Genomic DNA, 13,217 nt, shown 5'->3' with positions numbered 1-13,217 from the left:
TTCTCTAGTTGCGGCGAGCGGGGCCTACTCTCGAGCTGTACAGGCTTCTCATTGCAGTGGCTTCTCTTGTTATGAAGCGTGGGCTCTAGAGCACGCAGGCTTCAGTAGCTGCAGTCCCCTGGCTTTAGAGTACAGGCTTGGTGATTGTGCTGCGTAGGCTCAGTTGCTCTGCGGCCCGTGGGATCTTCCCGGATCAGGGATCGAACCCGTGTCTTCTGCACTGGCAGGTGGATTCTTCACTGAGCCACCAGGGAAGCCCTGGTGTGTCCTCCTGAAGTTGAATGGCAGTTGAGTGTGGAGAAATGAAGGGCTTGCCTAAGAGCACACCCTACCCTCTGCTCCTTCCAAACGTGCTTGGTGTGGGTCGTTGTTACCTCTTCAGACATGGGGCCGTTTGAAGAGTGAGACACCCGCTTCCCCAGTCATATAATGATTCCCCTCTACCCCTGAGAGTGATCAGACCACGTTGCAGCTAGTAAAGCACGCAGGGTAGACACAGACGGCAGAGCAAATCTGTCTGGCGGAGCAAAGCAGGCTTCCTGGAGGAGGAAACATCCAAGCTGAGTCACAGGATAAATAAGAGGGAAGATATTTCAGGCAGAAATAAAGAGCATAAACAAAGGCCCAGTGGGGAAAAGAATCAGTGTTCCTAGAGTGCTAACACTGGAAATCTGAAGGGTTTTGGCCCATTCCTTTCTTCGAGGAAAAATGTGGCCCATTTCTCTACCTGTTGTCTAGCACTGATCATGGCCCCTTAGAAGCATGAGAGAGCAGTGTAGTTTGGGAATGGAATCAAGGAAGACTTTCTGGGGAAAGGGGCACTTGAGGTGAGCTCTGAAAGATGAAAGAAAAAGAAAACTTCCTAATCATGTACTCTGGGCCCAGACATCAGGCTTTGCCTGATGGGCACTTTTATCCCACTGCTCAGCACATAGTAGGTGATTTGTAAATACCTGTTGAATGAATTAATTACCCATCATAGTCATCTCCAGTTCAAAGGAAAGGATACTAAGAGAGAAGTAAGTTTAGGGCTAGTCTGAACCCTAGAGATGAAATTGGGGTTCATCCAGTGTTTACCATGTCCTGTGAATTTTACCTCCTAGATCCATCTCAAGTCCACCTATTTTCTCCCAGTTCCTCTGACACCCCCCAGGTCCTGGCCACCATCACCTGCTGGTCTCTGGCTTCCACGCTTGTCCCCAACGGGCCATTGTCCACACAGTGGCCAGAGAGAAGCAGATAGGACTATGGAAACCATACTGGTTAAGACATCTTAGCAGCTTCCAACTTGCCCAGAATAAAATCCTTACCACGGCCACCCAGTCGGCCTCTTTTCTGGTTCCTGAACACACCTCAGGACCTTTGTCTGTTTCTCCTGCTGTCTGGAGCCCCCTTTTCTCCTATTCCTCACATTCTCCAGATCAGTATCCTAGGGTATCCGAGGATACTTGTGAAATATTCTAGGGTACTTCCTGAACTGTGGAGGTTAGAAAGCAGAAACTGCATTCCAGACTCCCTTGCAGCTAGAGTTTTGGAATCACATTAAGGTGTCCATGGGGAAGAAGTGAGATTGGGAAGGCTGCTCTGATGATTCCTGCTCGAAAGCAAGGTGATAGTGATCTGTTTCTGCAGCACCTTCCTGCTCTCCAAACTCCAGCTCTGAGAGCATCTAGAGTCAGTTGTTGAAAGCACCTTTCTGGCCAGCTTCGCAGCTCTCATAGTATGTTCTTTTCCCTTATAAACAACTTTATTGGTGGTATATTTTATATATCCTGAGATTTATTCATTGCAGGAATATACTCCAATGATTTTTAGTAAATTTACGTAGTGATACAACCATCATCATTAATCAGTTTTAGAACATTTTCAGACCCCCAATAAAATTCCCATGCCCATTTACAATTAATCTCTCTCCCTACTCTTAGGCCCAGGCAACCACTCATATACTTCTTCTCCATACATTTGTGTTTTCCGGATATTTTATACAAATAGTCTATAATGTGATCTCTTATACCTGGCTTTTGCCGATTGGCACAATGCTTTTGAAGTCCATCTATGATGTAACATGTCTTGTTACTTTGTTCTTTTTGATTTGCTGAATAATATCCCAAGTTGTTGTTGTTGTTCAGTTGCTAAGTCATGTCCGGCTCTTTGTGACGCCATGGACTGCAGCATGCCAGGCTTCTCTGTCCTCCATTATCTCCTGGAGTCTGCTCAGATTCATGTCCATTGAGTTGGTGATGCTATCTAACCATCTCCTCCTCTCTCACCCCCTTCTCCTCTTACCTTCCATCTTTCCCAACATCAGGGTCTTTTCCTATGAGTCAGCTCTTTGCATCAGGTGGCCAAAGTATTGGAGTTTCAGCATAAGCATCAGTCCTTCCAATGAATATTCAGGGTTGATTTCCTTTAGGACTGACTGGTAGCGGATTCTTAAGCTCAGTGATTCCCATGGCGGTCTCCTCATTTTCCTCATTAGAAACAGAGAAAACAGCTTCCCTGGCAGGGCACTTCTGTGGTATTTTTCTGCAGGATGGCTCCCCCAGCCCTTTGACAATTGCATAAGCACTTTATTCCGAGAGCAATGTTCCAGATATTCAAAGACTGGTACCAGACAGGCATCAGCCAATCAAGGCACACGTCCGATCAGAATGGATGGATTCTAACACACCTGTGAGGCCACAGCAGTATCGATGCAACTTGCTGAATGCCAGCCCTGCTAGATCAATGTTTCTGCTTAACATCCCTGGAGCAAAGTGTTTGCTGTGCTCACTCCTGATTCACACTAGGTAACTCCTCCTCCTCCTTAGCTGTCATTTCAGACAACCCTTCATCGGGAAGTGGCACCACATCTTGCCTTTCTTTGCAGCCGTCACAGTTTGTTTTTATATCTGTAGCCTACAGATATAAAACAGTTTACTTGGAGGATGATCCAGGAAGCGATGGTCTCAGAGTTGGGGAGGGATTTGGGGAAGAGAAGGCAATGAACACAGATGCAGTCATGTACAGATTTCCCTTGAGAAACTGGAGAGCAGGACTCAGAGGGTCCCACTCGACAGAGTGAGGTAGCTGGAGATTTCCTCCTGACTCTCATTGATCAGGAGTCAAAGGGGAGTCCTAGGGATGCTAACACCTTGGCACTTTCAGCTTGCTGCAAACACTGACCACTGGAGGCCCTGAGGTGGAGAATCTTAGGATGCTATTGTGTATTACCGCAAAGGTGAGCGCTGAGGGGATGGAATGAGGGACCCGCAGAATCTAACAGTCTTTTTGGGTGATTTTTTCATAAATGCCTCCTTCCTCACCAAACTCTGCGTTCCATGAGGCGATCACTCCGGTACCCCCAGCACCAAGGACAGTGCCAGTGCAGGGCAGGTGCTTAGAAAACACTTGTTAAACATGAAAACAAAGGTGGAGATGGGAGTTGAAGGTTTCCTGCTTCCCTGATAGCTCAGTTGGTAAAGAATCCGCCTGCAATGCAGGAGACCCCGGTTCGATTCCTGGGTAGGGAAGATGCCCTGGAGAAGGGGATAGACTACCCACTCCAGTATTCTTGGGCTTCCCTTATAGCCCAGCTGGTAAAGAATCCTCCAGCCATGTGGGACACTTGGGTTCAATCCCTCCTGGGTTGGGAAGATCCTCTGGAGAAGGGAAAGGCTACCCACTTCAGTATTCTGACCTGGAAAATTCCATGGACTGTATAGTCCGTAGGATTGCAAAGAGTTGGACACGACTGAGTGACTTTCACTCACTCACTAGGTGGCGCAGCAGTAAAGCACCCAACTGCCAGTGCAGGAGACATAAGAGATGCAGGTTTGATCCCTGGGTGGGGAAAAACTCGGGGAGGAGAGCGTGGCACCCCACTCCAGTATTCTTGCCTGGGAAATCCCATGGACAGAGGAGCCTGGTGGGCTACAGTCCATGGGGTTGCAGAGAGTCAGACACAACTGAAGGGACTTGGCACGCATGATGCCTGAGAGAGCCGATGGGGCAAACCCAAATGTTGTAGGGTGCTACACAGTCACTACAGACCTGTGAGCCTGGCCTCAAGGGTGGCCCCGGAGCTGAGAGCTTGTGTTATGACCCAGTGTCACAGTTGCCCAGCGACTCTTCCCTTTACAGAGTCTTGGAGGACGTCAAACAGCCCTCTGCAGGTGGTAGTCTTTAATCTCTATATTGGGACACCAAGAACCTCCTCTGTTCAGGGACTTTCCGCTTACCATTTACACCCCACTTTATGGGAGAGAGTTGCCTGGTTTAGAGAGGTGAAGCAACTTGCCCAAGGCCATACGTCTCCTATGGGTGCTACCACCAGGCTCACCCCAGTTCTAAAGACTTCAAGGCCGGTGGTTTTTCCTTTATACCCCTGCCATCCTCATGCACACAGCTTTAAAAGTGGAGGAACAGGGCTTCCTTGGTGGCTCAGTGGTAAAATATCCGCCTACCAATTCAGGAGACGCGGGTGCAATCCCTGATCTGGGAAGATCCCCCATGCAGCCAAGTCCACACGCTGCACTGCTGGCCTGTGCTCTAAAGCCCGGGAGCCCCTGCTCCGCAGCGAGAGAAGCCACCGCAATGAGAAGCCTGTCCACCGCAACCAGAGGAAAGCGCACACAGCAACGAAGACCCAGCACAGCCAAAAACAAATAAATATTTTAAAAGCTGGGGAGCATCCCTTCAAGGAGCTGCCTCTCACAGAATCCAGCGAGGCCGCCTGAACTGCTTTGCTGTGAGCCATCCCCCTGTCACGACTTCCTCTGATATATGTTCTTGAATTAATTCCTTCTGCAAACCTTATTTCGATTAATTAGATGCAATCAGAGGACCGCTTTGCCAAGAGACTCAGTTCCTGCTCGGGCCTCTTGGGGAGTGGGGTGGGGTGGGGGAACACGTGGGGCTTCTAACCTGAAGGATGTTGGCAATTAGAACCCATTTCGATCACCCGGGTATGAGCTGACTGCCTTGGAGAACATCAATTAGCTCAGTGGCTAAACTGCGCTGAGAGCTACAGGTTACCAAGGGGACCTGTGGTCAATGCCAGGATTTAAGTGGCTCTAGTCTTCGGGGATCATCTTTCCTGAATAGCGGCCATGTTCTGGGGCTGTTGATTATCGGCAGGCTGATTAGACCCTGTCCATGGAGGAGAGTGAATTCCTAATTGCCAGCTGCTGAGGGTGCGAGCTTCCCGGCACAGACGCAGGTACACCCCGTCCAAGGTGCCAGACAGAGGCAGGCAGGCTCACGTCAGGGGGCGGCCGCATTAGGCTGGTAGCCAGAGAGATGGCACAGGACACATGCCGGGCTCCGCCTGGTCTCCCCTAGGAGGAGTGTGGGGTCTTGGGGTGACCCTGGAGAACATGGAGGCCCAGGCCATGCTTGGGAGGATAAAGGAGACGCCAACCTAAAGACAAAAGGGAGCCCCTGCTAGTGCCAGGCTCTGAGCTGATAATCGTAACAGTTATTGTTGTTCAGTCGCTAAATTGTGTCCGACTCTTTGCGACCCCATGGACTGCAGCATGCCAGGGTTCCCTGTCCTTCACCATCTCCCTGAGCTTGCTCAAACTCAAGTCCATTGAGTCAGTGATGCCATCCAACCAGCTCTTTCTCTATCGCCCTCTTCTCCTGTCCTAAATCTTTCCCAGCTTCAGGGTCTTTTCCTATGAGTCACCTCTTTGAGTCAGGTGGCGAAAGTATTAGAGCTTCAGCTTCAGGATCAGTCCTTCCGATGAATATTCAGGACTGATTTCCTTGAGGATTGACTGGCTGGATCTCCTTGCAGTCCAAGGGACTCTCAAGAGTCTTCTCCAACACCACAGTTTAATAATCATAATAGTCAGTGCTAATTGAACTCTTTAACTGAGTGCCGAAGAATTGGTGCTTTTGAACTGTGGTGTTGGAGAAGACTCTTGAGAGTCCCTTGGACTGCAAGGAGATCCAACCAGTCAGTCCTCAAGGGAATCAGTCCTGAACAGCTATGGATGCTGTGCTGGCTCTTAGGCGATGGGGCTCGGACGACCCCTCAGGTCCTAAAACCCTTTAAGGGGATTCACAAAGTTTTCACTTTCCTAGCTGTGCATCTGTGTGAGGCCAGGTTGTCTTCATGTGTTTGCATCAAAATTTAATTTGGTAAGTAAACACAAAAGCAGATAAGAGAATCTAATTGCCTTCCATTACGTTGGACAATGAGGAAATTTGTAAAATTGTACACCAACGCCACTTCTCTCGTGAATTTTTGTTTGTTTGTTTTGGAAACGCGATTATTTCCTTAAAAATATTTTAGTTAACACACTATGTATTAGTTGTTTTAAAATATTCTCACTTGGATTTCTCATACGGGAAACATCGATAGGTATAATCCAAAGTTCTTTGAGGTCTCAAATAAATTTTAAGTACCTAAAGAGGTGCTGAGAGAAACTTGATTGAGACAAACACACACACACACACACACACACACACACACACACACACACTATCTTAAGAAGAGCTGGACTTAGCAGTCCTGTGTGCTACATATTCTTGTAAGGGCTTTATGTATTTTGAACTATTTAGTCTTCATAGCCAGGAGGTAACTATTACAATTAGCCATATGGGGAAACTGAGGCACAGAGCGGTTCAGTCTCTTACCCAAGGCCACATGTTCGGAACAGGGCGGAGCCCAGTTGCCAGCCCAGGCCTCCAGGCTCCCATCTGAGCTCCTGGCCAGGCCTCTGCACTCTACTTCCAAGCAGCATGCACCCTGGGGCAGGGAGGAGGAGGGGAGATGGGGTCAGGCTGCACAGAGCTTAGGGCTTACGGGGTTTGATGGCATCAGTGTAAGTTTCCCATGATAAGTACATTTCTGCACAGAGAGATACAGCGTTTTTGCTGGATCACACAGCCAGGAGAGGGCGCCTCACTCCTCAGTTCTGAGCCAAACCCTGAGGACCACCTTCTCACCGCCCTCAACAGTGACCAACCGACTCAGGGATGGGCCACGCTTAGCTGATGAGAGCTGGCTTCAGAGCTTCGGTGGGGACATTTGTCCAGAGGCTCTTTTTCCCCTCATAGGTTGCTGAACTGGTAGGAGGTTACCCTGGAGCTGCTGGGGGCCACCAGGCCAGTGCAAAGCAAGAAACTGGCTGAGAATCCTCACTGATCAGAAGACAGACAGGCGATGGAGAGACTGAGACCCAGCTCCAGCACTGCCTCATACCCTGGGCCTTTCCAGTGACGTGAGCCAGTGAATTCTGTTTTCTCTCAAGTCGTATGTGTTTCTTTAAATATAACACAAGTTTAACATCATCCGTACATGTCACCCTTTTATTTATTTCTTTAGCTTGCCAGGTCGTAGTTGTGGCATGTGAACTTTAGTTGCGGCATGTGGGATCTAGTTCCCTGACCAGGGATCAAACCTGGTCTTAGGTGTCGTGAAGATTGAATGAGATGCAGCCTGTGAATCATGTAATTTGGGAACTGACTCACAGTAAATTATCCTAAAATGCCAGCTCCTGGGACGATCACTTTATTAGTTTGCATTTAATTTTTGTTGAGGGAAGAGTTTTGAGCTGTCATACAGTTCTCAAAGGGGTCTACAATCCCGGAAGTTCAAGAACCATTGGTTTGGGAATCCGAGGAGCGTGAGTCAGATATTACGATAAATGATCACGTCTTGCTTTTGCAAAGTCTGCCAGGATGGCGCTCTGTGATTGCCTCTGTGGGGGTCAGGATGCTCGCCCTAGCCAGGATGAGCCCCCCGCCAGCTTATCATCCCTCCCCCTGGCCCTGGATCCCTGTGACCTCAAAGCTCCAAAATGCCTCATTAGTGCCTGGTGAGAGCAGAGCCAGCAAGTGGGGCTGCCTCTGGCCTCCGTGGAGCACACCCCTCATTAGAGCAGAAGGAAGCGTCTCATCTGAAGCGGGGTGGCCAGGGCCGGCGGTCCCTTTGTGTCTGGGCCCGATGACTCAGGGAACGCCAGCGCAGAGCCGTGGCACCGGGCCCCACTCCCACTCCCATGATTCTCCAGCCCCAGCGACCAGCACTGCAGCTGGCATTTACTGAGGTGATAAACTAGGTATTTACTCCTTGGTCCTCCTGGTCTGGCCAAGAGAGGCTGAATCAGAACGCAAGGCCTCAGGGAGGGAGACAGAGCCAGGATTCAGATGCCTTGCCCCTGCTCCAAACCCTTGCAGTGCAGAGCTGGGGGGTCGGGGGGGACAGATGGAAGTTGGGGGGCAGACTTGATGTCCGGCAGACAGGCGGGCCCTCTGCTCTGCCACTCTCTGGCCTCGGTGTTAGGCAAGTCATTTCTGCTGTCTGCAACCCAGTGTCCTCAACTGTAAGGGGGGAGGGGATGAAGAATCATAGCTGAACCGCGACCCTGCAGAGAACTCATTTCACAAGTTTGCTCGCGTTTCTGTCCTGCTGACATCCCCAAGCCGCGCAAACCTCAGCTCTCAAACACAGGCGGGGTCAAGGCCCGCCGTTTAAGGTCCTTTGTGAGCCAGACCCTGCCCACTGCTCCTGTGTCAGCAACCACCCAATCACCCACCTTACCCAATCACTCTGTACAGATGAAACGATTTCTCTCCTTCACCCACGCAATACTACCACTTGGCCTGGAATTCTTCAGCCTCTCTTTTTGAAGTTGGAAAATCCCGACTTCAGGCTCAACTCGGGCACCTCCTCATCAGGAAGCCCTCCGTGACCTCTTCCCAGCATTGCATCAGGCAACTCCTTGGGGATCCCACCTGCCAGAGCTGGACAGACCTGGGCCCAGGATCCTGGGGATCCATCTAGAACTGCCCATCTCAAAGCATGATCCAGCATCATCCAGAAACTTGTGAGAAACGTGACTTCTCAGCCTCCACCCTGGACCTTCTGAATCAAAACTGGGAGCACGGCCCAGCAATCTGTGTTATAAAAAGCCCCCCACAGAATTCTGAAGTTCAAGTCTGAGAATCACTGGTCTAAGCAGCTGCATTTTCTGCATTTGAAGTGCCTTATGACCTGGTCTCACTCCAGCAGCTGCTGCAAGAGGGAGGGGTCCGTGCCTCCCCTGGGTGCCGCCCGCTAACAGAATTGTTACAGATGAGAACTGTCTCTGACCCATCCTCTCTCCCACTTCCTGGAGATACTCAACCAATTTTGAATTGTAACTTTCTTTTATTGGCAAAGAAGAAATTTCAGCACCGGTCTTATTCATTTCTCATCAGACTCTCTTCCATACCAATCCTGCCAGGCTGGGACCTGCTGAGTTTGAGAATCAAAACGCCAGTCAGCTGCCTCTTCAGGAAAACGTTGTCAATTTTGCATGGCTCCCCTCAGACACACCAAATGTTGTCTGGAAAAATACTTCTTTTCTCCTCTTCTCTCACCCAGCAACTCACCACTGTGGCTCAGAAAGCTGGGAAGGTCTCAAACATTTTCAGAAGAGTCACTTCCCTCAGTCTAATCCCCTCCCTGCACTCCTGGAATCTGCTAACTTCTTGTACTAGGAAGTTCTTCTTGGTGTCTAACTGCACTCTTTCTTGCTGTCACTGGCTCCAAACCAGTCTGTGATTTATAAGAAACAAGTGGTTTTATCTCTGTTTTTTGTCATTGTTCAGTAGCTAATTCATGTCTGACTCTGCAACTCCAACACGCTAGACCTCTGTGTCCCTCTCTATCTCCCAGAGTTTGCTCAAACTCATGTCCATTGAGTCAGTGATGCCATCCAACCATCTCATCCTCTGTCGTCCCCTTCTCCTTTTGCTTTCCATTTTTCCTGGCATGAGGGTCTTTTACAATGAGTTGGTGCTTCTCATCAGGTGGTCAAAGTATTGGAGCTTCAGCATCAGTCCTTCCAAAGAATATTCAGGTCTGATTTCCTTTAGGATTGACTGGTTTGATCTCCTTGCCGTCCAAAGGACTCTCAAGAGTCTTCTTCAGCTCCTAGGCATCAATTCTTCAGTCCTCAGCCTTCTTTACGGTCCAACTCTCACATGACTAGTGGAAAAACCATAGCTTTGACTATACAGACCTTTGTCAGCAAAGTGATGTCGCTGTTTTTTAATATGCTGCCTAGGTTTGTCACAGCTTTCCTTCCAAGGAGCAAGCACCTTTTGATTTCAGTGACGGTTGCCATCACTGTCCACAGTGATTTTAGAGCCCAAGAAAACAAAATCTGTCAACCACTTTCACTTTTTCTCTGGAAACTAGCCAAGGGCCAGGCACACAGCAGGCACTCAATAAATGGTTTATTCACTTAGAAATAGTAGGGTAGGGGGGAGGAAATGGGTGGATTAAGAATAAACTTTGACAATCGAAAGTGAACATTTACTCTGAGCATTATGTTAAGTGTCTCAGATCTCGTCAAAGAGCCAACAACTTTACGAGGTAGATGGTATCTTATTCCTATTTTACTTGTGAGGAAACTGAGGCTCAGAGAGATGAAGCAATGTGTGTGAGTTCACACGGCAGTTTTGTGACCGATCTGGTATGTGAACCCAGGAGAATATTGGGGGCTCACTTCCTGGATGGTCCCGTGAGTGTTGCTGGGGTGTGGTGGGCAGGCAGCTCTCTCGAGAAGCACCCAGCCCCTGGAGATTTTGGACGCGTGGGAGCAAGGCCTGAGGCAGAGACAAATGAGGCCCATTCGTGTCCTCTGATGAAGGGCTTCTGAAGCTGGCAGGAGGAGGCGGCGGAAGATGCTGTCAGGAGCTGGCGCGGTGGAGGAGAGGCTGCCACCGAGACAGCAAGTGCCAACAGGTCTGAGTAAGAAACCCCTTTCCTCACACCCGGCTGGGGCTTCTTTTAGAGCAAAGCTTCAAGACCAGTGACAAGCAGCAAAGACAGAGCAAGCGTCCCTAACACTCCCCCGCACACCCTGCCAAAGCACACAGCTGTTGACATTAAGTGCCTCCTTCTTTCTTCCCCCCAAACCCACCCTCATTCATTCAAGTAACAGATGTCGTTGTAAAGAAAAATCGTGCAATGGGAAAGCTGTTGAGTTGAGTTTATTCAGAATCTCACTGAGGACCACAGCCCAGGGGGCAGTCTCTCAGGCTGAGGAACTGTTCCAGAGAGGTAAGGGGGGGAGGTCAGTGCGTATGTGATTTTGGGGAAGTGGGTACCGGCCACCAAGCACACACCTTGGTACGAGGAACAGGCAGCTTAGTAAATGGTTTTAGTGCTTTCTTTCTTTCTTTTTTTAAAAAATAAAATATTTATTTATTTCGCCACACAGGATCTTAGTTGTGGCCTGGGGATCTATATCCCCGACTAGGGATCCAACCCAGGGCCCCTGCTTTGGGAGATCAGAGTCTTAGCCACCGGACCATCACGGAAAGTCCCCATGCTTTTTCAGAATATGGGAAGATGCAAGAGTTTGGCTTCATAAAATTCTCTCCTGCAAATATCTAACTGTCTGAAGGCCTGTTCTGCCAGTTCTCCTGCAGCACTGCTGCTGCTGCTGCTGCTAAGCCGCTTCAGTCGTGTCCAGCTCTGTGCGACGACCCCATAGACGACAGCCCACCAGGCTCCCCCGTCCCTGGGATTCTCCAGGCAAGAACACTGGAGTGAGTTGCCATTTTCTTCTCCAATGCATGAAAGTGAAAAGTGAAAGTGAAGTTGCTCAGTCGTGTCCGACTCTTAGCGACCCCGTGGACTGCAGCCCACCAGGCTCCTCCGTCCATGGGATTCTCCAGGCAAGAGCACTGGAGTGGGGTGCCATCGCCTTCTCCTCTCCCAGAGCACAGAGTGCCTCAATTCCTGATCTCCACCCTGAACCCCCGGCAGGCTGTCCTGAAGGTCAGGAACTGTAGTGCCTTGTGCCTAACCCTTGCAGACCAGGAGGGCAAGAGCCATTCTTCAGTGGGCATAAAGTAATACATTATTGTATAAAAATGCAAAAATCAGAGTCTCCTTTTGTAACTCGCCACCTCCTGCTACCCCGGGTTCGGAGGTTGCTGGCCCCGGGAGCCTTGCTCCCAGGAAGGGGTGGGGCCCAGGGGAATAAGGAAGAGGGTGTGTTACTGTGTGACGTCATGGTAATCCTTGCACACGGCTCACAGATGTGTCCATTTCACGAGGAACATCTCCAGACAGACTAGGAGCCGGAAGGGTCCAGAGGAGTTTGGGGGTCAGCACAGCGCACACGCCACTGATGGGCGGTCGTTCAGACAGGGAGATGCGGGAGGGCTTTTCAATGTGGGTTCTCTGGTGGTTCAGATGGTAAAGAGACTGCAATCGGGGAGACCTGAGTTAGATCCTGGATCCGGAAGATCCCCTGGAGACGGAAATGTCAACCCACTCCAGTATTCTACACTTCCGGTGTAGATTTTGTTATTCTGCCTGGTGTGGTGACGCCCAAGGACTTGGAAAAGGCAGCTTAGGAATTCCTGGGCGGTCCAGTGGTTAAGACTCTGCGCTTTTCCCTGCCGAGGGAGTGAGTTCAATGAAACTAAAATTCTGAGAAAGAGAGAGATGGAGATACAGAGACAGAGAGAAAGAAAGAAAAGACACTTTGCGTCTCAGTTTCTGTGAGGAGAGGGTCCCACACTCCGGAGGAGAGCGGGCGGGCATGGTAGGGGGGGAGCACCAGGGTTGATGGTAGGCAGGGAGAGAGAATACATGGGCAGGAGCCTCTACCGTGGTGTCTGTAGGAAGGAACGGGCAAGCAAGGAAGGTAAGCGGAGCTGAATAATTCCAGTGGGCTCTGGGGAGCAGGGGCTGTCCCTAGCTGGCTGGGGCCTGGCCCTGTGTGGGCGTGGTGGTGGTGGTCGAGGGTGTGAGAGCTCCTCTGGATGGTTTCATTTGCATCTAAAAGGCACTCTCCCAGGTAACCTTTTCTGAGCCCTAGGAACTGCCTACCCTGGAAGGACAGCCTCTCCAGAGTCTGCGAGCCCCCACAGTTGGTGGCATCAGAAATAAGGGAAGGTAGGGGACTTTCCTGGCGGTCCAGCGGTTAGGAATCCATGCTTCCAATGTAGGGGATGTGGATTTGATCCCTGGTTGGGGAACTAAGATTCCCACATGCCACCTGGCATGGTAAAAGGTAAAAGATTCAGTTAATACAAGGAGGAGCCAGGAACTCTGGGTCTGAGGCTGGCAGGCTAAGGGGGAGGGTCCCACACCAGGATCTGCTGTCGTCTGTGATCTTGTGAGAGGGGGAGGAGGGACAGGACCTGACCTCTGGCTGTGTGTTGAGGAGAGACGCCAAGGGCAAAATGCCAGATGTGCTGGGCACATGGTGAAGCCT

Source organism: Ovis aries, chromosome 19 (assembly GCF_016772045.2).
Source record: "Ovis aries strain OAR_USU_Benz2616 breed Rambouillet chromosome 19, ARS-UI_Ramb_v3.0, whole genome shotgun sequence".
In the NCBI taxonomy this organism is placed as follows: Eukaryota; Metazoa; Chordata; class Mammalia; order Artiodactyla; family Bovidae; genus Ovis; species Ovis aries.
Note: the sequence above shows the minus strand (reverse complement) of the source record.